At 39.5% G+C, this 27985-nt stretch overlaps 1 protein-coding gene and 1 long non-coding RNA gene across 8 annotated transcripts in view; one reads left to right on the top strand and one right to left on the bottom strand.

Moving 5' to 3' along the window:
- The window catches only part of LDLRAD4 (low density lipoprotein receptor class A domain containing 4), a 621642-nt gene that overhangs the window by 368369 nt on the left and 225288 nt on the right, over positions 1-27985 (bottom strand). The window lies entirely within an intron of this gene.
- LOC118496740 lies at positions 915-24800 on the top strand. Its single transcript, XR_004899297.1, has 3 exons — positions 915-2170; positions 4999-5004; positions 24785-24800. It is a non-coding gene; the product is annotated as an uncharacterized LOC118496740 (long non-coding RNA).

The raw sequence follows: 27985 nt of genomic DNA, 5'->3' as shown, positions 1-27985 counted from the left end.
GTGACAGAAGGCCTAGAAGAGACTCAGAGAACCCTAAAGACTCCCATGTTGGAAGGAGGCTTGGATTGGGTGGGATGGACACAGGCTTTCACAAGCAGGCAGTGCTCACCTCTGGGCACAGAGGCCTGTACAGGTTTCTCCGTGGTCTTGTACAACATACAGCTTCCTATCCTTTGACCTTCCCCTTCAGACTAATGAATTATGCTGAGTGAAATAAGTCAGACAAAGAAAGAAAAATACCATATGATTTTACTTACACATGGAATCTAAAAAACAAATAAACGAGCAAGCAGAACAGAAACAGACTAATAGATTCAAAGAACAGACTGGTGGTTGACTGAGGGGGAGGGATTTGGGCAACTGAGTGAAAGAGGTAAAGGGATTAAAAAGTACAAATTGGTAGTTACAGAGTAGTCATGGAGATATAAAGTACAACATAGGTAATACAGTCAATAATATTGTAATAACTATGTATCACACAAGGTTGGTACTAGAATTACTGGGGAAAACACTTTATAAAGTGTATGATTGTCTACCACTATGCTGTACACCTGAAACTAATATAAAATAATAGTGAATGTAAACTATAACTGAAAAATAAAAAATTTTAAAAATTGTCACCTTTCCAATCCTACACTTAACAAACATCAAATCTCCTTAACTTTTACTTTCTTTATCCCCATTTTTACTAATTCAATCATTTAGAATTTGATCAATAACTATAATATGTCAGGTGCTATATTAAGGGTTTTTTTGTTCATTATCTTAGAAGAAACTGGGGCTCAGAAAGCTTCAATGAGCAGTTTGTCACCTGGGGAACAGCCACAAAATGATGCTTCATATGCTTTCTTTCCCCTACTCTGGGCACTGGGGCCCTTGGCCCCATAGGAGGGACAGGAAGGGGAATCTTTCCCTACTCTGGGCACTGGGGCCCTTGGCCCCACAGGAGGGACAGGAAGGGGAATCTTCAGTGGCAACAGTGGTGACAGAGCTGCAGCACCTGCAGACCAGAGGAGAGGGACACAAAGCCCAGGCGGGCTTTTGAATGCTACACACCTTTCCTGCCTATCCCCAGGACACAAATGATCTGGAGACAAGTGTCAAGTTGTACAAAAGTATCTTTACACGTGGGCCTAGAACACACATTCACAAACACTCTCCCCCCCATAGAAAGACAACTTGAATATTCCATCCTACACAGCTATCTCCTCTACAAAGACATTAAAAAGTTAATCTGTGGTACTAAATGCAGAAAGATATTCTCTGCCCCTTATAACACTCAATGATCATTTTTGCTTAGTAGCCCTGAAGGAAGGCTACTTAGGGAAGTTTCCATATCCCATCACTGAATCTGGTCAGTTGCGTGGATGAGAACATCCTGCTGATTTGTCTCCTCCAGGCTGCACTATGTCCCTTTGTACACTTGGGATATATAGGACTGAGGTAACTTCTAGCACCAGTGAATTAACTAATGTTTTCTATGATGTTTAGATCATTCTATAGTGAGTACTCCTAGCCAGCCACTATCGTCTGCAAAGCTCAGGAAGCATGAGTCCAAGCTGACCAGGGACTACTGTGTTCTTCAAGCCATGCAGGGGGGCTTCCTACTTGGGCTCCAAAACCTCAGCAATGTTTCACTTGGACATCTTTAGCAAAATAAACATTGGAATTCAAATATGCCTTCATGAAGTTTATCTTCAATTAAGGCCTGTGTACTGTACTTTTGTGAAGAATTTAAGATGTCAAAAAGACATTCTGTGTTCTTCTAGGCTGTGTCCCAAGAACCCCTTTCTTTGAAAGAGCTTCTCAATATTATAGGTGTAACCTTTTCCCATTATAAATCACAAAGTGTTAGCCAGTTGACAAGGACAAACAGTTAATTCTCCTCTCGAAGGTGCATGTGGAATGGTACTGAGATTCTTTCCTTGTTCACTGTACTCAGGTACATAATTTATGCAGGCCTTTCAACTACCAAGTAAGGTTTGCATATATGAGACTTGTGTCAATATGTGCATAGCAGCTCATTCCAGTCTTCTTCCAGCTGATAACACAGACCACCAGGGCTGGAAGAAACCCCAGAAATCGTATAATCAAACTCACTCATTTTAGACATAAAAGGAGCTACAATATGCTGGGACTACAGTTAGACTGCCTGGGTTCAAATCATGATGTGATCATTGTATGGTCTTGGACAAGTTGCTTAACTTCTCTAGGTCACTGTTTGAATAGCTGTAAAATATAGATAATGGTATCTATCTCATGGGGATATTTTAAGTATAAAATTTACAATTGGTATAAAGAACTTCAAAGACTCTCAGATATATAATATTAGATCTGAATGGTTTGGTCAAAACCATGATTCAAAACTTGGGCTTAATGACTTCCAAACTAATTGATTTCCTACTTTAACCATCATTTATTTTGTACAATATGTTGTAAAATGACACAAAGGATGAACATCATAGAACATATAGCTGTATTATATTTGTATATATACAGAGATCCTTGTCCCAAAACTTGTGTGGCTTCCCAAATACCATTATATTTCCCCCAATAAAATGCAGCACAGTATAGCTGAAAATTTAAGGGATACCTTTTAGACTCTTAATGATTCCATAAATATAGCCCTAAGGTAATTTATACAGCTAATAAAATACATTCCAACTGAAGGATTTACTGCAAGTTTTTATTATTGGTGACAAAAGTACATGAAGAAGGTTTTTTAACATCATACAACAAAGCCACCACCAAATTTAATAATCTTTGCTGTCATCTATATAAAATTTCTTTTTTTTGTTTGAAACCCAACTATACAGAGTCTAAAGGTGTCAGGGCTGAGCCGAAAGCCTTCTGAGGGGTGGCAGCTACATGTGACCAGTTAGCACTCTATCTCTGGCCCAATGCCCAGCCCATGAATAAATATTTTTGAAACCAAACTGTTATCCAGCAGGCAGTGCCAACTAACCATAGCTCAAAAGGTTTGTTCATTAGCTGCTATTCAAAACTTTGAACTTGGCACACCAAAGGTAGTTGAGTGTCTCAACCTGCAATGTACAAAAGTGCAGGTTATTCAGAAGTTGACCATATTATACCTGAGGTCTGTCCATAGTGACAAGTACCTGTAATAAAACAATAGACTCAGATCCATGAAAAATGAAGTTGAGGACAGAGAAAACATGAAAAGAAATCTAAGACACTGATGAAAGATGCAGTTTTAAGGTCCCCTTAGGCAAAAAGAATGATCTGGAAGAGGTCTGGCTTGGGCCAGGGCCAATAACATGAACCTCCACATCCCAGATGGAGAATCAGACAGGGAAAGAGGGGCTGTGATTCACTGGAACCAGATGAGGATCCCTATAAAGATGGCACTAAGCTGGCCTTTAAAGGCTAGGGTCCAAACAGGGGTGGTAGTCCTAACATGGATCCAGTGTCCAAAGAATGGTGGGCACAAAGGAACCTGCTCACAGCACCTGGAGTGTCCCCCATGGTTAAGGCTAAGCTGGTAGGTGAAAAAGAGGCCAGCTGAGGAAGGAGCTGTAGAGGGAGAATGGCACTAGCCTATAGGGTCTCAGTGATGAGCAGGTGTTCCAGGGCTTAATGTGTGAAGAAGACTCTTGAACATCCAGAAAGCGAAGCTTCTAGGACTATCAACATTTAAACAAAAGGTGAACTGCAGAATTGGGATAACCTTTCATTTTTGGGGCCACTCTTCCTCAGTGGATGGGTGTTACCTACCACCACAGACCTGTAGCCCAGTGGTGTCAGGATATGGCATGTTGTAAAATGTATATTAGAAAGAAGGTAGACAAAAAGAAACACAAAAAATTAACTAGAATAAGTTAATTGAGCAAAAAGGAATCCTGTCATCTCCAGGCCACTATAATGGGGGTGTGAATTTGTGTGGCTTGAAATGTATCAAACCATTAAATTATTTGCAAATAAAGAGATGTGTTTGGGCAACTACACCAAAGATCAAAACTTCTTTGGTTTTCTTTAGCACCTTATTTTACATTGAATGTTTGTACAGAGCTTATGAACTATGGTGGGTAGACTTGAGAGAGGAATCAATTCATGTAAATACATTTCTTAAAATGCTTCTAGTTTTCGGATAGCCCTTTTCTCTAGGTCTATCCCTGCCACAGTGAGATGTGAACTATGGAATCACAAGGTACAAGCCATTCCCCATTAGAATTATTTTCCCTCATTTTTCTAATGTAGCAATTGATTTCAGAGGCTATAGCACAGTCATTATGAGTGAATACTGCTGCCAGAGCATCTGGATTTAAAGTGTGGCCTCTATTTAATAGCTGTACAACTGTGGGCAAGTCACTAACATCTCTGTGTTTCAGTTCTCTTAGCTATAAAAAGGAGACAAAAATAGTACTTATTTCATAAGGCTGCTATGAGAATTATATAACATAAATGACATTAAATAACATAAGTAATATTAAATAACAAATTAAATAACATAAATTAAATAACATCAAGAACAGTGTGTGGCATAGAGAGCAGCATGCAAGTGTGTGCTGTGATTATTAATGATACCTTCTATTATAAAAATTTTATTTTTCCTTTTATTATAAATCTTGTGCTGTTCATATTTTTCAAAAGTAACATACAGCAAAGCTTTCCTTGTTATAGAAAATAATTTTTTGCAAATAGAAAATAAAATTTTATTGAATAAATGAGTGAATGAATAGATTCCTATATCACTAGTTATGGGCACAAATGTTTAAAAGCAACAGCATCACACCAAGAAACACAGATATCTGAAGTAAACACAGACCTTTCCTAAGATGTTATATAATCAACACAGCAGTTCTTTGAGAAGGTCTGTTTTCATTATTTATCTTTATAGCAAGTGTAACAATGAGCCCTGCTGATCTCAGGCATCCAAAAAGTAAAGAACCCATGAGTGAAGGTTAGGCCACAAACCATTAAAGACAAAGTTACTCTTGTTATTGGAAAAAAATGGAAATGAAACCAGAATTTCTTAAGGTGACAGTCCCTGGGATGATCCCATTCACACAACTTGAGAAAAGGCAAGAACATGAAGAGGCCAGGGGATGCTGCATATTCTGACTTGCAAACACAGGAATCATAATCATTGATGTTCATATCTTGGGCAAGGGGCTTCATGTACATTATCCTATTTAAGCTTCACAGCAAACTTACAAAAGGTATTAATGGGCACATTTGGTCCTATTAATTTTGTTTTTCCCTTTATTATAAATCTTGTGTTGTTCATATTTTTCAACAGTACCATACAGCAAAGCTTTTCTTTTTATAGAAAATAAATTTTGTATAGCATGGTGATTTGCCACAGTTCAGAACAGCAGTGTGTGACACAGCGAAGACTCACATCCAGGGATTAGGACTCCAGTTTCTAGTATCAGCTCTGCTAAAAGGTGGTTGTGTTACTTTAAACTCTCTGGGCTTTAATTTTCATACCTGAGAAAAATGAGGAAACTAAATAAAATTTTTTAAAGAGCTTTCTAGCATTAAACTGAACTTTACACTACATTCAGCATCAGCTTCCTAATTATGTCCCCCTGGAAAACCATGATGTCCCTTGTCTTAGTTCATGGCTGCTTCCCAGGCTGCTGCCCTTCTGCTCTGAATCCTTGTCCTTTCTCTTTTCTTCAGTCCAGCAGCTTCCATTACTACAAAGAATCAAGGCCCCCATCAGCCACCATGTCATTAATGAAGATCCGATGGATCCTCCTTTATCCAACTGACCTCAAGTTACTGAGTGACTAATGCCAACATAGAGCCCACAGTGGGCAGAGCACTATGGAGAGGAGACCAGGAACCAAACACAGCCCTGTCCATCCAACTTTCTGTCCCTGTCTATCCAACTTTCTGTCCCTGAAGGATCTCCTCTGGTACTAAAATGAAGCTTCAGGAAGGACCCACTGGGATGGCAAGTACACCCTCCTGGCAGACAAGCCTGTCCACCCACCCTGCTGACTGATGGGGCAGTAGATGTGGCAGCCAGCAGTCCTTATCTCCAGGCCACAGCCTTGGAGAATTGTAATCCAGTGTTGCAAAGTGATACCATGAACTCTAAAGGGTTTCCAAGACCTGTCCTGGGGAGGAGGGTGTTGAAGTTTACCCCTCTGGTAAACCAAGGTGTTGTCCATTTCATATATTAAACCCTGCGTCTGTATCAAAAACAAGTCAACTCTCCTCAGTAATCTACATATCTCACAGCCCCAGAAGCACAGCCAGCTCCTCTCACATAGTCCTGAGCACAGGGGTGACACATCTGCCCTACACAAGACTTCCCTCAGTCCAGAAAGCACCCATTTCCCATTCTCAGCAGAGCATTCTCACCTTCCCTACTGCTCTTCAGAACAGACTTATCAACAACCCAGACATACCACATGTGGGAGACAGAAACACACAAACCCTATTTGTTCCAAAGGAAATCATCTGGAGAAAGATCATTCCTCTACTCTGGTGATTTTTAAATCAGTGTGCCGCAACAAATTTTAAAACATGCAATACCCGGCTATTTAGTCAGGGGCACTGACTTCTTTTCCCATAGACTGTCAAACAGAAGAATGACAACAGCCAAAACAACAATAGCTGTCGGGTATGAATGAATGAAAATTACACCAATTTTTGTCAGATCAGCAAAAAAAATTTTTTTGTGTGTGCTGCAGACTTTTAGCAATTAGCTTATGCATGGCATCAGATGAAACAGTTAAGAATTGCTCAACAAATGTAAATGGCAGACCTTATTTCAGCCATAAGAGACTGTGTGTATCCTGGAAATGTAAATAGTCTCTTAGCTGAGGAATAAACCAGTATTTCTGGGACTAAATGCTAGGGATGTCCCCAAAATCTCATCTTGAGTTTAAGCTATACGTGAGATTTTTTCCCCCCAAAATCTGATGAGTTCATTTACTTGGCCATCTCCTATTAAGTACTCACATCACTGTAAGGTTGATCTTAGTGGTCCTTCATTTGCCTCTTGGTTTTCCTACAGGCCTTATTCTTTAAAAGTACCTCTATCCATGCCTCTGTTTCTACTTTGTTTGTTGGTTTATTTTGTTCATTAGATTCCACATAGATAACTGGGATCATATGGTCTTTGTCTGACTGGCTTTTTCACTTAGCATAATACTCTCCAGGTCTATCCATGCTGTCACAAAAGGTAAAAGTTCCTTCTTTTTTACAGCTGCATGGTCATGAGTGAAAACAGTAGCAAGAGTGATCTCCCAAAGAATTGTCTACATAGACTTCACAAAGAGATTTTATACTTTTTGCATAAAGAGGATCCTGGTGTTCAGAGAATTTACTTTGTAGAGAATAATGAAGCCATCCTCACAAGGGCTACACATTCAAAGGTCTGAGGGTTGTGTGGGCTTCCTCCTTCTCTGAGCTCCTAACACTTTAAGCTAGAGGTAGGCAGGCATCTGAAGGCCAGCCTCCCGGTTCATTGTCCCTGGCCAATCAGGCCTTTTGGTTTAATCCACCTTGTGCTGGGCTGCAGCAAACACAAATGTGCAAAAATAAGAAATGGTGAACTGTGTCAATGGGGGACTTTATCATATTCTCCAGTTAGTTATATAATTATAAAATTCATACATGATTTCCTTCTGTAAAAATCCCAATTCCACAGCTTGGCATCAAAAGCTCTCCTGGATCTCAGTCCTGCCTGCCCTCTAGCCTCCAAGTGACAATGACAATAGTGATGTTGATTGCATAAGGAACTGAACTAGGGACTGTACATGTACTACCTCATTTAATCCACTGAGGTAGGTATGAATAACTCCATCCTACAAAGATGAAACAGGCCCCAAAAAATGGCAAATATGTTTCTCAAGTCTGCTTAGCTCCAAAGTCTACATGTTTTTCCCCTCAACCATGAGACCCATTTTCTAAAAGCAGCCATTATAACTTGTTAAACTTTTATTTCTTTCATGCCTCCCACAAAACTCAGCACAAGGTAGGCCCCCAACAGGGATCTGCAGAACAAAACGTAGTTGACCATGTAGTTCATTGATGGTTTGAGAAAGTATGTTCAGATACTACCAGAGTAAATGTTATCCATATTTAATATCTACAAACAAGGAAACCTTGGATATGGCTAGAATTACTAACCCTCTTTTTAAATTATTTTTCCCCAATGATTATGTATGCCAACTGTATTCTTTCATTGAGAGATAGTATCCAATTTCTTGGAAAAATTTACTAAGTAATGTATATTATTTCACAGTAACTTCAGTAGACACTGGACATCCAGTAGTTTGTCAATTGACTGAATGACTGACTAGAATCCCTGACTTCTAAAGATATGATTTCTGTACTCAGGTGGAGACAATAATTTTCCCTTTCCCTAAATCACATTTCACCATGCTATTTTCTGTAGAAGATATTGTTCTTGGAAAATAAAAAGTACCAGATCACAGACCTTAGGACTCAAGTGACTACACTAGAGATAGGGTTAAAAGGAGAAATTCAGTTCACAAAGCACATTTAAAATATACTGTGATGCTGGGTACTAAAAATATCACAGGGAACACTTTGTAAAGTACTTTGTCCAAATTTTCAATCAGTTTAAATGCAAAATAGCTGGAATTTATAGTCAACCAATTGCATTTCAGTGGGCAGTGGAGACTTACAATTCTCTTTTCTTGCTCAGCACTGAAACTTTTTATCTAGGGAATTCCCTACATTATAGGCCCTATGGAAAGTGGAGCTCCTTCACAACAGAAAATGCAAATATTGGGACCTTCAACAGCCCTGGGTTCCAGCCTCACTTGGGGAGGAGGTGACAGTCATATGATCTTAGCTCCAACAACCCAATGCATTATCCTGCTGGTTTCCGTTGCTTCCATCCTGCCCTCACAAGAAAGTAGCACTCTGGAAGCTCAGAAAAGGAATCAGTAAGTCTTCCTTTGATTAGCTTATTTCATAAATTATGCCCTGGCTGGTGTGGCTTGGTGGCTTGAGCCCCAGCCTGTGAACTGAAAGATTCCCATTCTAGGCACATGCCTGGGTTGCAGGCCAGGTCCCCCAGTTGGGGACATGCGAGAGGCATCTGATCAATGTTTCTCTCCCTCTCTCTCCCTTCCCTTCTCTCTAAAAATAAATAAATAAAATCTTTTTAAAAACCTAAAAAAAATGAGAGGCTGCTGAGATAAAATGATCAATCATATGATCACATGCAAATCCATACATTAAATGCTTAGTCCGTTTGTACACACATCGAGTACCTCCTAGCGGCCAAATTGCTATATATACTAGGGATACAAAAATGGAAGACGAAAATCCATACCCTCAAAGAACTTATAATCTAAATATAGAAATAGGTAAATAAATCATCTTCTTACAACCATAATTACTTAATTATCTAAGTCTGCCTGCCCTGCTAAAATGAAAGCCCGTAACATCAGGGATCTGGTAAGACCTTTCACCACTGTCTATCCAGTTCTATAAGTATTCAGCCCATCATAGGCAATCAATATTGGGTGAACAGATGCATGAATGCATATAAATGAAGTTAATTCATTCAAACAGAAACATAATGTTTGTTATAATGGAAAAATATATTTAGAGTCCTGCAGTCAGGGAAGTTTACATTGGAAATATTTGCTGACGTAAGTCCCAAAGATAAACAGAAATTTCTCAGAGAAAGAAAAAAGGTAAGGATGCTTGAAAGACAGGAAGTAACTGAGCAGAAACTGAGCATAAAAGACATGTCATGCCCTGGGAACAGCAGGTAGTGCGACAGGGAAACTGTGGAGGGTGTGCATGGGGAAGATGGAGACAGTGCAGTGACTGAGGCAAAGTTGTATCACTGAACTAAGTGCTATAAGGCATTAAGGAGCTTCCCTTGGCAGACACCAATTTAAGAACTTGATGCAGACTACTGGGTAGTTTTATAATTGCAAATACTGAGAAAAATAACCTATTTACTGGCTTACAATGGTACCTAAAATACCTGCACTTTTATATGAAGCCATAGTGTTTTCAGGAGGTCCTAAAAATCTAATTATTTAATCTGGAAATAGTAATATGTTAATTTAGAGCAAATGCTTTTATCAAATACTTACTGAGTACCTAGTAAGGCAAAACTATGAGATATTGGGGCTAAAAAAGATGATCTGCTCTTAAGGAATCTATCTATTGGGTTGGCCAAAAAGTCCATTCAAATTTTTTCTGTAAAATAAAAGTCACACTTTTCATTTTCACCAATAACTTTACTGATATGTATTTTCAGTATGTCAAGTATGTCCCACTATTAGCTTCTAGTGGGTACAGGCCAGGAGTGCTGCTAAACATCTACCAATGCAGACAACCCCACAGCAAAGGATTATTTGGCCAAAATGTCAATAGCACCAACAAATTTTGCAACCACTTTTGACACATTCCATCAGTCATAGCACCTTCTCCATACGCTATACAAATCTTTTTTGTGTTTCAGTTGTGTTTTTACCTTTCTTAAAATAATAAAGCATACAATGCCAAAATGTTGCATATTTTCTTCCATCTTCAATATTAAATGGCTGCACAAAAATTCACCAATTTTGATTTTTTAAAATGCACCCTTATATGACAGCTGTCACAATACAGTCTAACAAAATTGTTTCTAATGAAGTTAAAGACAACTAAGCACTACTAGAGCCACTGTACCAAAAACAAAAAATAAACTAAATGAACTTTTCAGCCAACCCAATACACTTGTTTATCATAATAATTAACTGCTACCTTCTATGGCAGCCATGAACCTCATAGACCTCCAACTGCAGGAGTGGCTGCTTCACTCAATATTCCTCCATATTTGTGCTAAATCTCCACTTTCCACCAGCCAAAATTCATTCACAAAAATCAAGCTAAACTTTTAGAAACAGAGTTTTCAGTTTTCCATAAAATGGCTCATCAGTTTATGTTTTTCTAACCATCCAACCTGTTTGCATCTACATCTAATTTTGTTAGATTAACACAAGGCAAATCTAAGGAAGGGAAAATAACTTTCATATAGTAGATTTCCAAGTCCAATATTAACCAAAATCTGCAATTTTTAACATTTTGAACTCTGAAATGCTATGCTTCCATCTATTAATTCAGACGATCCAGCATTACTGTAAATGATATCTATAAAAATAATAGTAAAACTGTATGTTAACTAAAAGGGTACAGATTATGAGGAGAGGGAATTTCAGGGGAAAAGGGGAAGGGTTTACAGGAACAAGTATAAAGAACACATGGACAAAAACTATGGGGAGTGGAAATGGGAGTGAGGTGGGGAGGACTGGGGGTGGGCTGGGATGGGAGTAAAAGACAGAAAACTGTACTTGAATAACAATTAAAATTAAAAATGTTATCAAAAAATAATAAACATGCTTTATAAATTTTTTAAAAAAGGGTACATATACAAGGTCTGTATGGAAAAAGTCCAGCCAGTGTTAATATAACAAGAATGGTTTGCATAAGATCGATGTACCCTGGCAGCCAAGGAGAGTGGACTAAATGTACATGCGTGAACAATGATGACTTACTTCACTGTAGTAGTCAGTGGGGGTGGCAGGCATTGAGTGAGCATGTGTACTGTGTGGCCATTACATTCAAAAGGCTGAGCAAATAAAGCAATGAATCTGCATCAAATTTTGTGTTAAGCTTGAATGTTCCTCCATGGAAACTATTCAGATGGTTCTGAAGGCCACAGCTATGGGCAACTGCTGATTGGCAGCTTCATCACAACAATGTACCACCTGTTCATGCACCACATCTGGTACAGAGCTTTTTGGTGAAACATCAAATCACCAGGTGACTCAGCCTTGCTACAGCCCAGATTTGGCACTGTGTGACTTCTGTCTTTTCCTAAAACTAAAATCACCTTTAAAGGCAAGAGATTTCAGACCATCAATGAGATCAAGAAAATATGACAGGGCAACTAATGGAGACTGGGAGAACTGTGTGAGGTCCCAAGGTGCCTACTTTGAAGGGGACTGAGGCATCATTGTCCTGTGCACAATGTTTCTTGTATCTTGTACCCTCTTCAATAAATGTCTCTATTTTCATATTACATGGCTGGATACCTTCTGGACACAGTTTGTACATGTTTCTTCATATATACACCTATGTATGTATACATTAACATATACACACATATGTTTATATAAACACATATACACATGCATGTGAGTCTTCTATACACATACATATATGCACATATGTGTGTATATACTCATATACATGTGTATCCATAATGGATTTTTTTAACTTCTTACTTTAAGATCAATTTAAACTTAAAGAAGAAATGTAAAAATACTACAGAGTTCCTGTACACTCTTAACCCCACTTCCCTCATGTTATAGCCTGACAACTATGGGATAATTATCAAAACTAATAAAGTAAGGGCCTAGCCAAACAGTTCAGTTGGTTAGAGTGTTATCCAACATGCCAAGGTTGAGGGTTCCCTCCCTACTCAGGGCACACACCAAAATCAACCCACAAACTGTATTCAAACATTAATTTTAAAAATGATTTAAAAAATCAACCAATGAATGTATCAATAACTGGAACAACAAATCGATATTTCTCTCTGTCTTGCTCTCTCACTCTTGCTCTCTCTCCAAATGATAAATAAATTAAAATATTTTTTACAATCTTTAAAAAAACTAAAAAAGTAACATTGGTTCCCTACACTGTTTGGATTGCACCAGTTTTCTTCAAAAATATTATTTTTCTGTTCTAGGTTACAATATAGGATCCCTGATTGCATTTAGTTTTCCTGTCTCCTTAGTCTCCTCCATCCATGACAGGTCCTCAATCTTTTATTATCTTTCAGGGTCTTGACTCTTTTAAAAATTACAGGTCAGGTACTTTGTAGAATGTTCTTCAATTTGGGCTTATATAATTTTATGACATTAGATTAAGATTATGCATTACAGGGCAGAATACCACAGAGATTGTGATGTTCCCTGCTTTCTGCATCACATCCAAGGGTATAAAATGTGGATGTTTCTTACTACTGATGTTGACCTTGAGCACTTGATATCTGCCAGTTTTCTTCATTTTGAAGTTATTTTCCCTTTGCAATTAATATTTTGTTTTACTGACTAATTTTAGCAGCTATTCATAGATCTTACCTACAGCAATTATGATGGTATTCTAATGGTAAATTTCTGTTTTTCTCACTTCTTCTATGTACATTAACTGGAATTCTTTTGTAAGAGAGAGTTGTCCCTTCTCTTCCTTCCATAATGCTTTTTATTCTTGTGGACTGTCCCTAATGCAAGAAAGAAATATTTCACTAAGAATTAATTTAGAAATGCTCATGCTGCAATATATAATATAAAACTTGAATACATCTTTGCTCTAAATGACAAAATACAGATTGAATATAGAGAGCTTTAAAAACATAAATTCCACATAAGATATAATAGGTTAATAGTTTGACCTATCTGTAGCTCAAAGTCTTCCTATGTGTATTAGCAAGAAATAAGGAGCAAGGTTATTTAATAATCCATAGGCAGGGTAACCACAAATGGTATGGTGTAAAATCATCTGTATTCAATGATTGGTCCCTCAGAGGGCAATTAAGCACTTTACACAGTATCCCCAGGGGAACTCCATACACCTTTGCCTTCTCTGGGGGAATGAGGCAATGGCTTTTCCCTCCTAGGCTCCACCCAATCACTCAGCACTCACAGGCATGTTTTCTCTGTATTATGAAGGTGGCCCAGTTATTGCCCTAGTGAAAGAAAATGATGTTATTATGTAACAAAGGTAAGGCTGAGAACAGGCAGAATCAACCTATTAATATTTTGGAGGTTAAGGTGGGGCTATAACACAAAGGCAGAATCTGAAACTCCTTTGACTTCTCAGTGTGCTGGAAGATCTTTGTTCTGTGTACATAAAGATGAATATAATAATCTATATTATTCAATAAAGTGATTTCAAGCTAATTTTCCTTGTTCAAAAAAGTAATTCATACTCACAGTACAAAATTTAGAAAATCTAGACAAACTAAAAACAAAAGTAGAGAAAGAAAAGAAGAAAAAAGAGAAAAGGAAAATAAAAAAGAGAGGTTAAGAAAGAACAAAATGCATACTAACCTCATGAACCAGAAAAAAGTACTATTGATAAGTTATATAGTATCTATTGACCATTTTTGCATGTATTTTTGACAAAAATGAACCTACTCTATTTTTCTTAATATATTTATTTGAATCAAAGATGTAATAATTATAAGATACTTTTTATGTGTCACAGAAAAAGAAAACAAGCAATTTTAATTCTAATGTGATCATATCCCAGTTTTGGAGATACGGCAATAGGGAGAGATGGGATGTGCTTCAAATAGACTAATTATGGTTTCTTAAAAAAGTCCTGTGTTATTAAAAATGCCTCCTCAGCATCATTTTTAATAGCAGCATACCATCATACACACTGCCAAATTACCTCCAGAAAAATGTGTTCATTCACATATTTAGTCAATATTTATTGAGCACCTACTTTGTTCTGAGTGCTGGAGGTAGAATAATTAGTATAATGGCATTTAGTCCCTGCCTTCTGGGACTAGGAGAGACAAACACTAACTAAAACAAAACACAACTATTTCATTAGAAACTATGGTAAGGGGTGTGAGGAAAAGATCTGTGAGGCACAGACAGATAGCTCACAACCCTGTCAACAGCCAGGGTACCCTTCTTGAACAGTGGGTAACTGCATCCTCATTATTTGGCTTGGAAGCAGTTCTCTGAGTTCTGAACAGTCATCTCTACCACAGGACATCAAAACCTGGCACAGCTCCTCCCTCAGGGAACTTTCCAGGTCAGAAGAGTCAGGTAATATATGAAAATGATTACAGAGAAGGCATTTTGTCTTGTTCATCTTTACACCCAATCAGTGTTAATGCAATGCCTCAGCAGTATAGGAGTTTTGTAAATAATGGTTAAAAATTATTTGAGATAATAACACCACTCTCAATTAATCCATTGGCATAATGAAGGGAAAATGCAATTTTCCTATAAAGGAGATTACTTGCATGGCTCTAATAAAAAACGAAAATTAGAGAAGCTGTGGAATCACATTCAGATTGGACTTTGAGTGAAGCACCCCGAATTAAGCAGGTGAGATCAAGCAGGAATGCATAATATACGTGCATCTAAAGAAAGTGTAAGAAAAGTCCATTGAGTTCTCTTCTTTCTCACATTTATCCTTAGATTATCTAAAACATTCTGCAAAGGAAAAATAATCAAAAGAAAATTTTAAAATCCATATGACCCTGTGCTTTGTTTATCATTCTGCTCTCCAGCATGTCAGAACATGTTAAATTCATGGGACATGTGAAAGAGCAGAGGCCAATAGTACTGGCCTTAAATTGACATTAATAAATAGTCATTTTATTTTATTGCTGGATCAGTGTCTGAGCTCCAAATGTCAAGGACTCAAATCCACCTTCAATTGCCACCAGGCAACCAAAGGACACCACATGGTCCTTAGCACCTGACAATCATATTTCACCTCATAGACAGTCAGCCTCTAGGAAACACACATGTCACACTGTAAGCATGTGGAGGGCCCTGGCCATCTCACTCCATGTCCTCTTGCCCAGCACATGTAGGACCATTACCCTGAAGTCCTGCTGGCAAGCAGGTGCAAGATGCTGCCAAGGTTTGAGTTGACCCTGGTACCAAGAAAAATTGTGTGCTACATGGCCAGCTCTGTGTTCCATGCCATCAGGTCCCAGGATCCGTCCCAGCCCTACTCCATTTTCCCCTCCCAGAGGCAGGCAGAATGATTAATCATGTCTGGGAATTATGGAGCAGGCAGGTTCAGCATGACAGGGAAGCAAGTTCCTCAGAAAGCAAAATAGTCGTGTGCTCCATGATGTAGATGGAACAAAGAGGACAAAGTGTCCTCCTTAATGTATCACCCTGTCTTGGTCCTGCATTATGACAGAACCCCTAGCTTCTCCGTAACAAAGAAATGCCTAGGTAGCATTGTTCATGTTACTTCTTGACAAATATAGGTCCACAGCTTCTTATTTACAAGTTACTGTCATTTCAGAAAGTCAAGCAACTTGCAAAATATGGAAGTATCTCAGCACCCTTTCCCAATAAATACACATGATCCTTACCAGCTAGAAGTCCCCAAGATCACACTGGTGTTGGAAATTCACCAGGTGTCATTAATCAGGAAGACTGGTCATTAACAATTCAGGACAGTTTTATCCAGAAGTCCCAGGCACACCACTCTGCTAAGAAGTGGCTGTGGTGATATGTGGCTCTGTAAGACCACAGAATGAAATACAATGCAAAACTAGACATGACTTCATTATCAGCTACCATAAAAAATGTAAAATTGGTGTTTTGAAAGTTGCATAGTAAGAATGGTCACAAAACCCTTACTCAGTCTAAAAAAAGAACTTGGAAGTAAGGAATGAAGGGAGGGAAGGAATGAGGGAGGGTGGCGGTAGGATTTAACTTAGGGAGGAATGATCTCTTACAATGAAATGAACCCTTTACTTCAGAGAAAAGAAAATTATCTGCCAACAAGAAAGGGTCCAGGAGTCCCTTGGCATGCTCACACTCTACCCCACCACCAAGTCAGTGAGGAGCAGAGCACTGTATATGCTGGAACAAATAAACAGTGAAAATGTTCCAAATGACAAAGACATTCCAAGTGGTGAAAATGCTAATATATCCACACTAAAAGTTTTTCTCATTCAAAATAACTTTTGTTCCCATGGTACTGACATACAAGATAAAAAAAAAGTCTGTGGTTAAGATCAAATTACTGTGGTAGTGTTGCCCTTTAAAGAGTTGAGGACTTCCAGCCAAGATGGAGGCACAGGTAGACACACTGTGCCTCCTTGCACAACCCAAAGAAGGACAACAATAATTTAAAAACAAAAGCAACCAGAACTGACAGAAAATCCAACTGTATGAAAATCCAACAACCAAGGAGTTAAAGAAGAGACATCCATTCAGACCAGTAGGAGAGGTGGAGACATGGAGATGTGTAGGCAGGCAGGCGGGTGGAGAGGACTCGTGGCAAAGCAGCAATGGAGGACTGGGGTGGGCAAGGAGGTGGCTGGTGGGCCCAGCAAAGTGGTGGATTGTGGAGCAGGGGCAGGCAAGGCTGCAGCTGGCAGACTTGCAAGATGGTGGCTGGTGAAACAGGTGGTCCCATATTCAGGTGCAAATAAACTGGGAGGAACACCTAGGGGGTGAGACAGACCTCTCAACCCGGGGTCCCAGCAAGGGGAAATAAAGCCTCAAACCACTGATTGAAAACACCTGTGAGGGTTGAGGCTGCAGCAGGAGAAACTCCCAGCCTCACAAGAGAGTTTGTTGGAGAGACCCACAGGGTCCTAGAAGGTACACGAGCCAACCCACACAGGAATCAACATCAGAAGGGCACAATTTACTTGGGAAGTAAGGTAAGTGACTGAAATCCAGCAGAGAGCAGAACAAGTGCAGTTGTTCCCTCTTGGACCCCTTCCCTACATACAGCATCATAACACAGTGACGTGGGTTGCCACGCCCTGGTGAACACCTGAGGCCCCACCCCTCACTCTGTAACAGGCCCATCAAGACAAAAAAAAAATGTCCCCCCCCCCCCCCCCCCCCCCCCCCCCCCCCCCCCCCCCCCCCCCCCAAACAAAAGAACAGATCAGAGCTCCAGAAAAAATATAACTAAGCAACAAAGAGGTAGCCAACATATCAGATGCACAGTTCAAAACACTGGTAATCAGGATGCTCACAGAATTGGTTGAATTTGGTTACAAATTAGATGAAAAAATGAAGGCAATGCTAAGTGAAATAAAGGAAAATGTACAGGGAACCAATAGTGATGGGAAGGAAACTGGGACTCAAATCAACAGTGTGGACCAGAAGGAAGGAAGAAATATCCAACCAGAAAAGAATGAAGAAACAAGAATTCAAAAAATTGAGGAGATGCTTAAGAACCTCCAGGACATCTTTAAATGTTCCGACATCCAAATTATAGGGGCACCAGAAGGAGAAAAGGAAGAGCAACAAATTGAAAACTTATTTGAACAAATAATGAAGGAGAACTTCCCCAATCTGGCAAAAAGGAAATAGACTTCCAGGAAGTCCAGGAAGCTCAGTGAGTCCCAAAGAAGTTGGATCCAAGGAGGAACACACCAAGACACATCATAATTACATTACCCAAGATTAAAAATAAAAAGAGAATCTTAGAAGCAGCAAGAAATAAGGAAACAGTTCCCATCAGGCTGTCAGCTGATTTCTCAAAAGAGACCTTACAGGCAAGAAGGGGCTGGAAAGAAGTATTCCAAGTCATGAAAGGCAAGGACCTACATCCAATATTACTCTATCCAGCAAAGCTTTCATTTAGAATGGAAGGGCAGATAAAGAGCTTCCCAGATAAGGTCAAGTTCAAGGAGTTCATCATCACCAAGCCCTTATTATATGAAATGTTAAAGGGACTTATCTAAGAAAAAGACAATCAAAATATGAACAGCAAACTCACAGTTATTAACAACCACACCTAAAACAAAAACAAAAAGCAAACTAAGCAAATGACTAGAACCACAGGAACAGAACCACAGAAATGGAGTTCACACAGAGGTTATCAACAGGGAGTGGAGGGGAGAGAGGGGAAAAGGTACAGAGAATAAGTAGCATAGATGGTAGGTATAAAATAGACCTTCTCTCTCCCTATTAGGGAGAGAGAATGAATCATGTAGGAAATGTAGAAGTCAAACAACTTATATGCATGACCCATGGACATGAACTAAAGGGCGGGGGGGGTGATGTGGTGGTAGGGCATGTGCAGGGCAGAGGGGAATAAAGGGGGAAAAATGGGGCAACTGTAATAACATAATCAATACAATATATTTAAAAAAGAGTTGATAATGAACTTGTTAGTTTATAGCCTGCGTTCTGAAAAAGATACTGTAAGAAGATAGTATATACTAGTCAAGAAAATGGATTTGGGCACAAATTCCAGCTTTGCCATTAACAATCTATATTATATTGTCTCTTTAAGCCTACTTATTACAGGTATAAAATAGATTTAATGCCTACTTTTTAAGGTTATTGTAAAAATTAAATGAGATGCTTAAACCTGAAGTGCTTAATACAGTATCTGAGTCTTGGTACACATATCATAAAATGCCTCCTAACATTATATTTTATCATCATCATTATCATGATTACCACCTGTTCATCAAGAAACAAATATGAAGCCACAGTTGAGATGTATGTACCATTTCCCTGGGGGTTCCCACTGCCTCAAGGAATACCAGTACCATCTTTGTGAAATAAGGACACTCACAGAAGAGGCTATGTCACAGCTACTATTACATTAATGTCTTCATTAAGTTTCCCTCACATTATTTTCCTTCATTATTTATAACTCACATATTAGATTTATAATTTCTGCTCTTTGCATGCACTTCTGAAATATCACAGACAACTAAAATGGATATTAAAATAGATTCTAAATTTGTATAAGAACTTTTTAAAAATATCTAAACATGAATTTAAAGTAACAAATACTACTTTTGAGGGGAGAAAATCTTGATTAGCAACAGTTCCCATGAAAAGAATTAGGAATTTTCATGTTTTGTAAATTGGGCATGTCCGTTGACTCAGTATAACAAAGCACAATGCCTGGCACAAAGGATGTGCACAATAAGTAAGCAATGTCAGGGTAGGAAGGTTGCCAAGAAAATTGATATAATCTCTGTCTGGGTTGTAAAGCACAGCACCTAATGGAAGTCACGTATTACTGCACCCTATGCTGTCAGACAACTAGACTTTGGAATATCCTGTGCACCTCTGGACACCCACTTCAGGGGGCACAATAAACAGTACATACACAAAGCAATATAATAGCAAAGCTGCCAGAAGAAAGGGTGGCCTGTGACACAGCATGCAAGCCTGACTAGAGGGATCAAGTTCAGGATGTAAAACCACACATTAGAAATATTCAAGAAAGGTTTCCAGTCTCCAAGATACCTCTCAACCCTATACAACATTAGTCAAAAAATATCAGAATTTAAAATCATTGGCCTCTTAGTAAAATATACTTAGAAGAAGTAAAAGTCATTTCCCAGGCCACACCAATCTTGTGGGAGGGAAGTTAGATTGTGATATTTTGATTTATAAGAAATAAATATTTGGTTTTAGTCCTTGTTTCTAGTGCACAGATCCTAAAAGCCTTAAAATTCCATAAGTGATAAAGCCATAACGATTTTTTTATTAATAACAAGCTACTTTCAAACACCTGAGCTTATGTTAATGAAGTGATTCTTCGAAAGCCCCTAAAAATGGGGACTGTTTGCCAGGTGAACCAAGGACATAATTAAGAGGTTAGAACTTTCAGCCTCCCCACCAACCCTTGGAAGGGGAGAGGGGATGAATATTGACATAATCACCAATGGCCAATGATTGAATCAATTGTGCCTGCATAATAAAGCCTCCATGAAAATCCAAAAGGACAGGTTTAGAGAGCTTCCAGGTCAGTGAACACTCAGGGGTGCTGGGAGGGTGGCCTGCCCAGAGAGCATGGAGGCTCTGCCCCTACTCGCATACCTCACCCTACACAACTCTTCCACTTGGTTGTTCCTGAATTATATCCTTTAAAACAAACTGGTAATCTAGGAAATAAACTGTTCTTCCTGAGTTCTGTAAACCACCCTAGCAAATTAGTCAAATCTGAGGAATGCTCAGGGGAACCCAGGGGAACAATGCTCCAATGTACAACCAGTCAGAAGCACAGGTGACATCCTAAACTTTGACTGGCCTCTGAAGGGGGCACTCTTGTGGAACTGAGTCCTTAACCTGTGGGATCTGATCCTATCTCCAGGTAAACAGTGTCAACTGCATTAAATTGTAAAACATCCAGCTGATGTTGAAGAATTACTTGGTGTGGCCACACATTTGGTGGCCAGAAGTGTGAGTATGGTATGTAGACAAGGAAAACGGAAGAGTTTTTTTTTTCCTGTACAGGGACAAAATAACAAACAAAAATTAGAACTTCCTGGCTCTTGTCTCCATTCAGTTCAATGTTTGCTCATTCAACTCAGATACCACCTCCCTTTATGTGCTTCACTGGGGGCAGGAAACAAGGTGCATGTAGATTTAGATGATCTTGTTCCCTTTCACTCAGACATTCTTCTTCCAGTTTTTTTAATGTAATATATTTATTGATTATGCTATTACAGTTGTTCCATTTTTTCTCCCTTTTATTCCCTTCCACCCTATACCCTCCACTCACCAGCATTCTTCAACCTTATCCAAGGGTCATACATGTAAGTTCTTTGGCTTCTCCATTTCCCATACTATTCTTAACCAATCCCTGTCTATTTTGTACCTACCATTTATGCTTCTTATGCCCTTTACCTTTCCCCCATCCTTCCCTCTTCCCCTCCTCACTGATAACCCTCCATGTGATCTCTATTTCTGTGATTCTGTTCCTGTTATAGTTGTTCATTTAGTTCATTGGGGGGGGTGTTTTTAGGTTTGGTTGTTGATAGTTGTGTTTGTTGTCATTTTACTGTTCATAGTTTTTTATCTCCTTCTATTTTTTCGATAAGTCCCTTTATAGTTTCACATAATAAGAGTTTAGTGATAATGAACTCCTTTTACTTGACCTTATCTGGGAAGCACTTTATCTGCTCTTCCATTCTAGTTCTTGCTTTAAGGCCACAGACTCCCCCATGCCTTTTCTTTTAGAAGTAAAATCTATTGGGGCCAATTTGAATTCTAATCTAAGACTCTATATCTTATAAAGACAAAGTCCCATGAGGTTTCTGCACACCAACAAGATATCCCCCAATGAAAGACAACATAATAAGATCAGGATGAAGGTGTACAGAATCACCAAATCATACAACTCATCATCAAGGGGGTCTCATATAAGTTTAATTCCTGATTTATAAGAAACTGAGGCCCATAAAGGTTAAGTAACTCACCCAAAGTCACACAACCAATGTAATGGAAGAACTGACAATATACACTGTACTGTTATTTGTTCCCAAAGTGAACAGAGCTTTAATATCCATTCTTAGATGTACTTTTAATAATATTATAAAGCAATAATAAACTATAGTAGACACATGCAATTAATTTTCTGCAATAAAAGTGACAATAGTTGTTACCTTCCCGTTATTTTTATAAAATATTTTCATTTTTACTTAAAAAAGAAAGTTAGGAAGATATAGATAAGTACAGTCAAGTAAAAATTGTGGTTACCATCAAGATGGCAACATAAATAATGCCCTCCCACAACCACATCAAAATTACAACTAAATACAGAAAACAATCTTTGAGCACTGCCTGAAACCTAGCTGAACAGAATTCCTACAACTAAGGATATAAAAAAGATGCTGCAATGAAACTGGTAGAAGGAGCAGAGATGCAGCACAAGCTAGTCTCACACCCAACTGCGGCAAATAAAAATTGGAAGGAATATCTCCATCATGGAGGTTGCCCTTAAGGATCAGTGGGTCCCAGTCCCACATCAGAACCCCCAGCCCAGGGTTCCAGTGCCAGGAAGAGAAGATCCCAAACCTTCTAGCTATGAAAACCATCAGGGGTTGTGTCTGAGTGAGAGAAAGGGCTTCTGGAGTCCAAGGCAGTTCTTCTTAGAGGGACTGAGCACTGACTTACTCAGACTCACTCCTGCTGAGCTCCAGTGCTGAGGCAGAAGCTTGAAAGGCATCAAGGATGTTAGGGGAGGGATTAAATTGTCTGGCTTTAGGACAAGGGATTGAGGGGTAGCATTCTCCAAGAAAGAGGTGCTGGCAGAGGCCACTGTCCCTTTGCTGAGCCCTCCCCCATTCAACAGAGCTGACAGGTGGGCACCCTATCTTAGTATCCATCAACCTGACACACACTGTTTGCCCTGCTGTAGTGATTCCCTGAGACCCTGCCTTACCCAAATTGCAGGCCCACCCAAGCCATTTCCAGTGGCTTTTCCAAATAAAAATCTCTCTTGGCTCATACTTCAGACTCTCCTGAAACCTCTCTAACAAGCAGGATCTAGCCTGTGTGTATCCTGTAATTCTAATTTAGTGGTAATAGGCCTGGCACTAGTGTCAGCCAATCTCAGTTTGTATCTTGGCCTTTCCTGGGAACTTCCAAGCCCAGAGGATCTGTAGATCACTCTGTAGCTCATGCCAGGGGGCCCCAGATAGTGGCTGTCCTTGAAACTCCTGAGAGGCTCCAGAGCTAATTTAGGCACTGAAGAGCTTCAGATCACACCAGACAATAAACACAACGACTTCCATGAGTGAACTCTCAAGGGGCAGACATGGTGAGCACCAAAACTCGACTGAAGTGAGTCCTACTCCATAGGGTTGGCCCCCTGCACAGCAGTGTCTCTACTGTAGTCATAGTCAGTCCTAGCAGCCCACTGGCCTGGGGCTAATCCCGCCCAGTGATAAGCCAACAGCAATCAAGGCTCAACTACAACAGAAGAGTGCAGACAGCCTACGGGGCGGGGGGGGGGGGGGGGGGGGAGGTACACCCAGAATACCCAGCTCAGTTGACTGGGCAGGCTATGCCACTGGACCCTACAGGACACCTGCCATATAAGGCCACTCAAATAAGACTGGGAGATGTAACAGACCTCTCTAACACATTTTTTTAAAAAATGCACACAGAGGTATCCAAACTGAAGAGACAAAAAAAATAGGTCTCAAATATATATATATATTTGAGTGGCAGTTGAGTTTTTATATATATATTATATATATATATATATATATATATATATAACAGGAGAAATCTGCAGAAAAAGAACTAAATGAAATAGAGGTAGGCAAATTACCAGATACAGAGCTCTAAACAATGGTTCTAAAGGTGCTCAAAAACAACTTAAAGCTTCAACAGCATAAAAAAACCATGGAAACCATTCAAAAGAACCATCAGAAATGAAGAATACATTACAAGGAATCAACAACAGAGTAGATGAAACAGAGAATCAAATAAGTGATTTGGAATATAAGGAAGCAAAAACACCCAATCAGAATAGCAAAATAAAAAAAGGATAAAAAAATGAGGATAGCATAAGAAGCCTCTGGGACAACTGCAAGTGTAACAACATTTGCATCATGGGGGTACTGGAAGAAGAAAGAGAGGAAGGAGTTGAAAACCTGCTTGAAAAAATAATGACAGAAAACTTCTTCAGCCTGGTGAAGAAAATAGACAACCAAGTCCAGGAAGGGCAGAAAGGCCCAAACAAAATCTCACACCACGACACATAATAATTAAAATTGCAAAGATTAAGAAAAAGAGAGAATCTTAAAAACATCAAGAGAAAAGCAGTTAGTTATCTACAAGGAAGATCTCATAAGACTGTTAGCTAATTTCTTAACAGAAACTTTGCAGGCTAAAAGGAATTGGCATGAAATATTCAGAATGATGAAAAACAAGGACCTACAAGTAAGGTTAATCTACCCAGAAAAGCTATCATTTATAATTGAAGGGCAGATAAAGAGCTTCCCAGATAAGCGAAAGCTAAAGGAGTTCATAACCACCAGGACCAATATTACAAAAAATGTTAAAGGGTCTTCTAAGAAAAGAAGAAAAAATTTATAAAACTATGAATAATAAAATGGCCATAAATACATATCTATTACAATTACTTTAAATACAAATGAATTAAATATTCCAATCAAAAGACATACAGTGGCTGAATGGACAGTAAAATAAGACCCTTATATATGCTGTCTACAAGGGATTCACTTCATATCAAACAACACAAAGACTGAAAGCAAAGGAGTAAAAAAAGGTATTTTATGGAAATGGAACCAAAACAGGAGGAAGGAAGATGGCGGCTTTACTCTAGGCAGTTTTTTTCTTGGCTTCTGTGAAGAGGGAGGAAACTCGCAGATCGATGGAGAAACAGAGCAAGTGGACTAGGTTACCGAATCACTTTTGAACAGGACATCAAAAATTATTGTACTCACTGAAAAACCAGATGGTAAGGAGACTGCTTCAGGACAAAAGGGGCCCGGGGATCAGCTCGTGGTCTAGGGGTGTGCAGACCCCAGGCCCAGTGCTTCCGGGTCTGCCACAGGGCTCCCGGGAGAGGGGAGTTGCTGCTACCCCCCCAATACAGGGGGTGAGCAACTCCAGGGGAGAACGTGTTGCTAGAAGGAACAGATTGGCCAGTTGGACTGGGAAAAAAAATCGCCTAGGGACTATGAACACCCACCCAGAGACCTGGGAGAAGTGAGGGCCTCTAGCCGACAGGACCAGGGGCAGCCTAGAAGAATGCCCGCACCCCTAGCCTGGTGGAAGTGCAGATCAGTGGAGAGCACAGAGCAGGGCCGCGCCCGGCTCACGCCCCATAGGGAGGCCTGAATCGCGCTCATCATGATCCCGGGAGGGACATGGCACTTGGTGTGTTCCTACAGTAGTGGCTCAGAAATTTCCAGCCAGCCCGACCAGGGGAGCCGGGAAAGACGCCAACACGTGGTCAGAGTACAGTTCGGCGGGGAACACAGAGCCCGAAAGGGCTTGGCTCACGCACCATCGGGAAGCCTGACTCGCACACGCTTTGAACCCGGAAGGGTCGCAGTGGGGCCCTTAGGGAGATCCTAGACCCCGAATCTCAAAAGTTTGGGGGAGGGGTGCGCCCTTTTATGATTCACAGGGAGGGCGCACTGAATCCCAAAATGTCGCGGATGCCTCCTGAGATCATAGAGCTGGAACCCTGCAGGACTCCGGAATCCGGAAGAATGTGGAAGTGAGATCCAGAGAGCCAGTGTGTTCAGGAGCACCCAGGGTATCTGACAGTCTTGCTGAGATCTGGCTGGGAGACAGAGGAGCATTTCAAAGGTCCCTCAGCCAGCTGAAGCAGCACATCAAAAAACTGGTCTGGCCAGTTAGAAACCAACAAGAGGTTTGGGTTTTTGTTTGTTTGTTTGTTTGTTTGTTTGTTTTTGTTTTTTTGGTTGAATTTTTTGTTTTTTGTTGTTTAGTTTAGTTTTGTTTTGTTTTTGCTTTTGTGGCTGTTGTTGGTTGATTGATTTTCTTGTTTTATGTGACATTTTATTTTTCAATTCTTATTATTTTTATCTCACAATCCCTCATGTTTCTCTTCCATTCATCCTAATATTATTCTTTCCACTCCAAATTTATCTCTCCTGCACTACATCTTCTGCTTTTCTTTCCTTTTTTCTTTTTTAGTCTTGCAAGTTACTGTAAATTTGTATTATCTTTTTCTCACTCTTCCAACATTTTTATTTTAATAATATTTTGGTATTCTTTTTCTTTCTGTATAATCTTCTTTGCTTGGCTGGTTATACTGTCATTTCATAGGTTCCCCCTGGTATCTCAGTCACAAGGTGTTGATAAGTTACTATCCTTCTCGTGTTCCATTAATACACCTCTCAAGGTTCTATACTCTTATTATTCTGTTACCTGGACCTCATCAATTCTGCCACAAACTCACTTTACTATTACTGCTAGTAAGGCCTAGTCTATACAATGTAAATACTTCTCAATACCCCTACCTGATCTCAGCCCCACTTTGCAATTTTCTGAAACTATACTATTGTGGGGGTTGTCTCTATTCTTTTGCACACTACTCCTATATACTAATCTTTAGTCCAACCCTACCTTAGAATCTGACCTCCCACAGCCTCATAGCTTTCTATATCCAGCTAACAATCCTCTTGTCCCCAATAAGAGTCTTACCTTCTTTCCATCCTTTCTAAACGTGGATAGTGGGGGTGGAGGATCACGGTTAACACTATAAGGAGCCAAACGATAAACCCATCTCTTCTCTACTGGCTGCTAGTGTAAATATCATATTATACTGTCTTGCTGTTTTAAACCATTTTGCCTTACTCCTCAACTGATCACAAAAAAGAGTAGGGGGAAACTGTGAACACAAGGATACACGAAGGAGATTGCACCACTGAATCTCACAATATTCTACCACAGAAGTTCACACCATAATTACAGGGAATCAGAACAGATCAAATGAACAAACAAGAGAAAAAAGAAGAAACCACGAACAATGAGAAAACAAAGAAACGACCCCCAATTGAAGGGAAATGAGGAAGCCTCAGGAAAAACGCTAAATGAAATAGAGGCAACTCAACTATCAGATAGTGAGTTCAAAACAATGATTACCAGAAAGTTCAATGACTCACAATGAGCTTTCAGAAATTAGAGGGGAAACTACAACAATCTCACTGCAAAACTATATGAACATGAAAAAGGAAATAGAAACTCTCAACAAAGGTCAAGAGAAAAATGAAAAATACAATTTCTGAACTGAAGAACACAGTAGAAGGAATGAAAAGCAGGATCAATGAAGCCAAGGATAGGATTAGCGAGCTGGAGGACAAAGTAGAAAACAACATCCAGAAAGAGCAAGAAAAGGAAAAGAGGCTCACAAAGAATGAAGAGGGATTAAGAGAAATGTAAGACAATATGAAACGTAATAATATCTGTATAATAGGGATACCAGAAGGAGAAGAAGAAGAGCAAGGGATCGAAAACCTAGTCGAAAAAGTAATGAAGGAGAGTTCCCTAATTTGATGAGAGAAAAAAGTCACCACAAATCCAGAAAACACAGAGAGTCCCAATCAAGAGGAACCCAAGGAGCCCACCTCAAGACACATCATAATTAAAATGGCAAAATTTCAAGGACAAAGAGAGAATCTTAAAGGCAGCAAGGGAGAAAAAGAAGTAACATACAAGGGAGCCCCAATAAGGCTAACAGCTGCCTTCTCAATGGAAACATTCAAGCCAGAAGAGAATGGCAAGATACTCCAGGTAATGAGAACCAGAGGTCTGCAACCAAGGCTACTATATCCAGCAAGGCTCTTGATCAAGATAGAAGGCCAAATAAGAAGCTTCCCAGACAAAAGAAGTCTAAAAGAATACACCTTGACCAAACCAGCTCTGCAAGAGATTCTAAAAGGACTGCTTAAGGAAGGGAGGGAAAAGAGAGAGAGAGAGAGGAACACATGTACATAAAAGACAATGAATAAGTACCTATCAAT

The sequence above is a fragment of the Phyllostomus discolor genome, chromosome 9 (assembly GCF_004126475.2).
Source record: "Phyllostomus discolor isolate MPI-MPIP mPhyDis1 chromosome 9, mPhyDis1.pri.v3, whole genome shotgun sequence".
Classification (NCBI taxonomy): Eukaryota; Metazoa; Chordata; class Mammalia; order Chiroptera; family Phyllostomidae; genus Phyllostomus; species Phyllostomus discolor.
The sequence above is the reverse complement of the archived record's forward strand: the minus strand, read 5'-3'. Positions and strand labels throughout refer to the sequence as shown.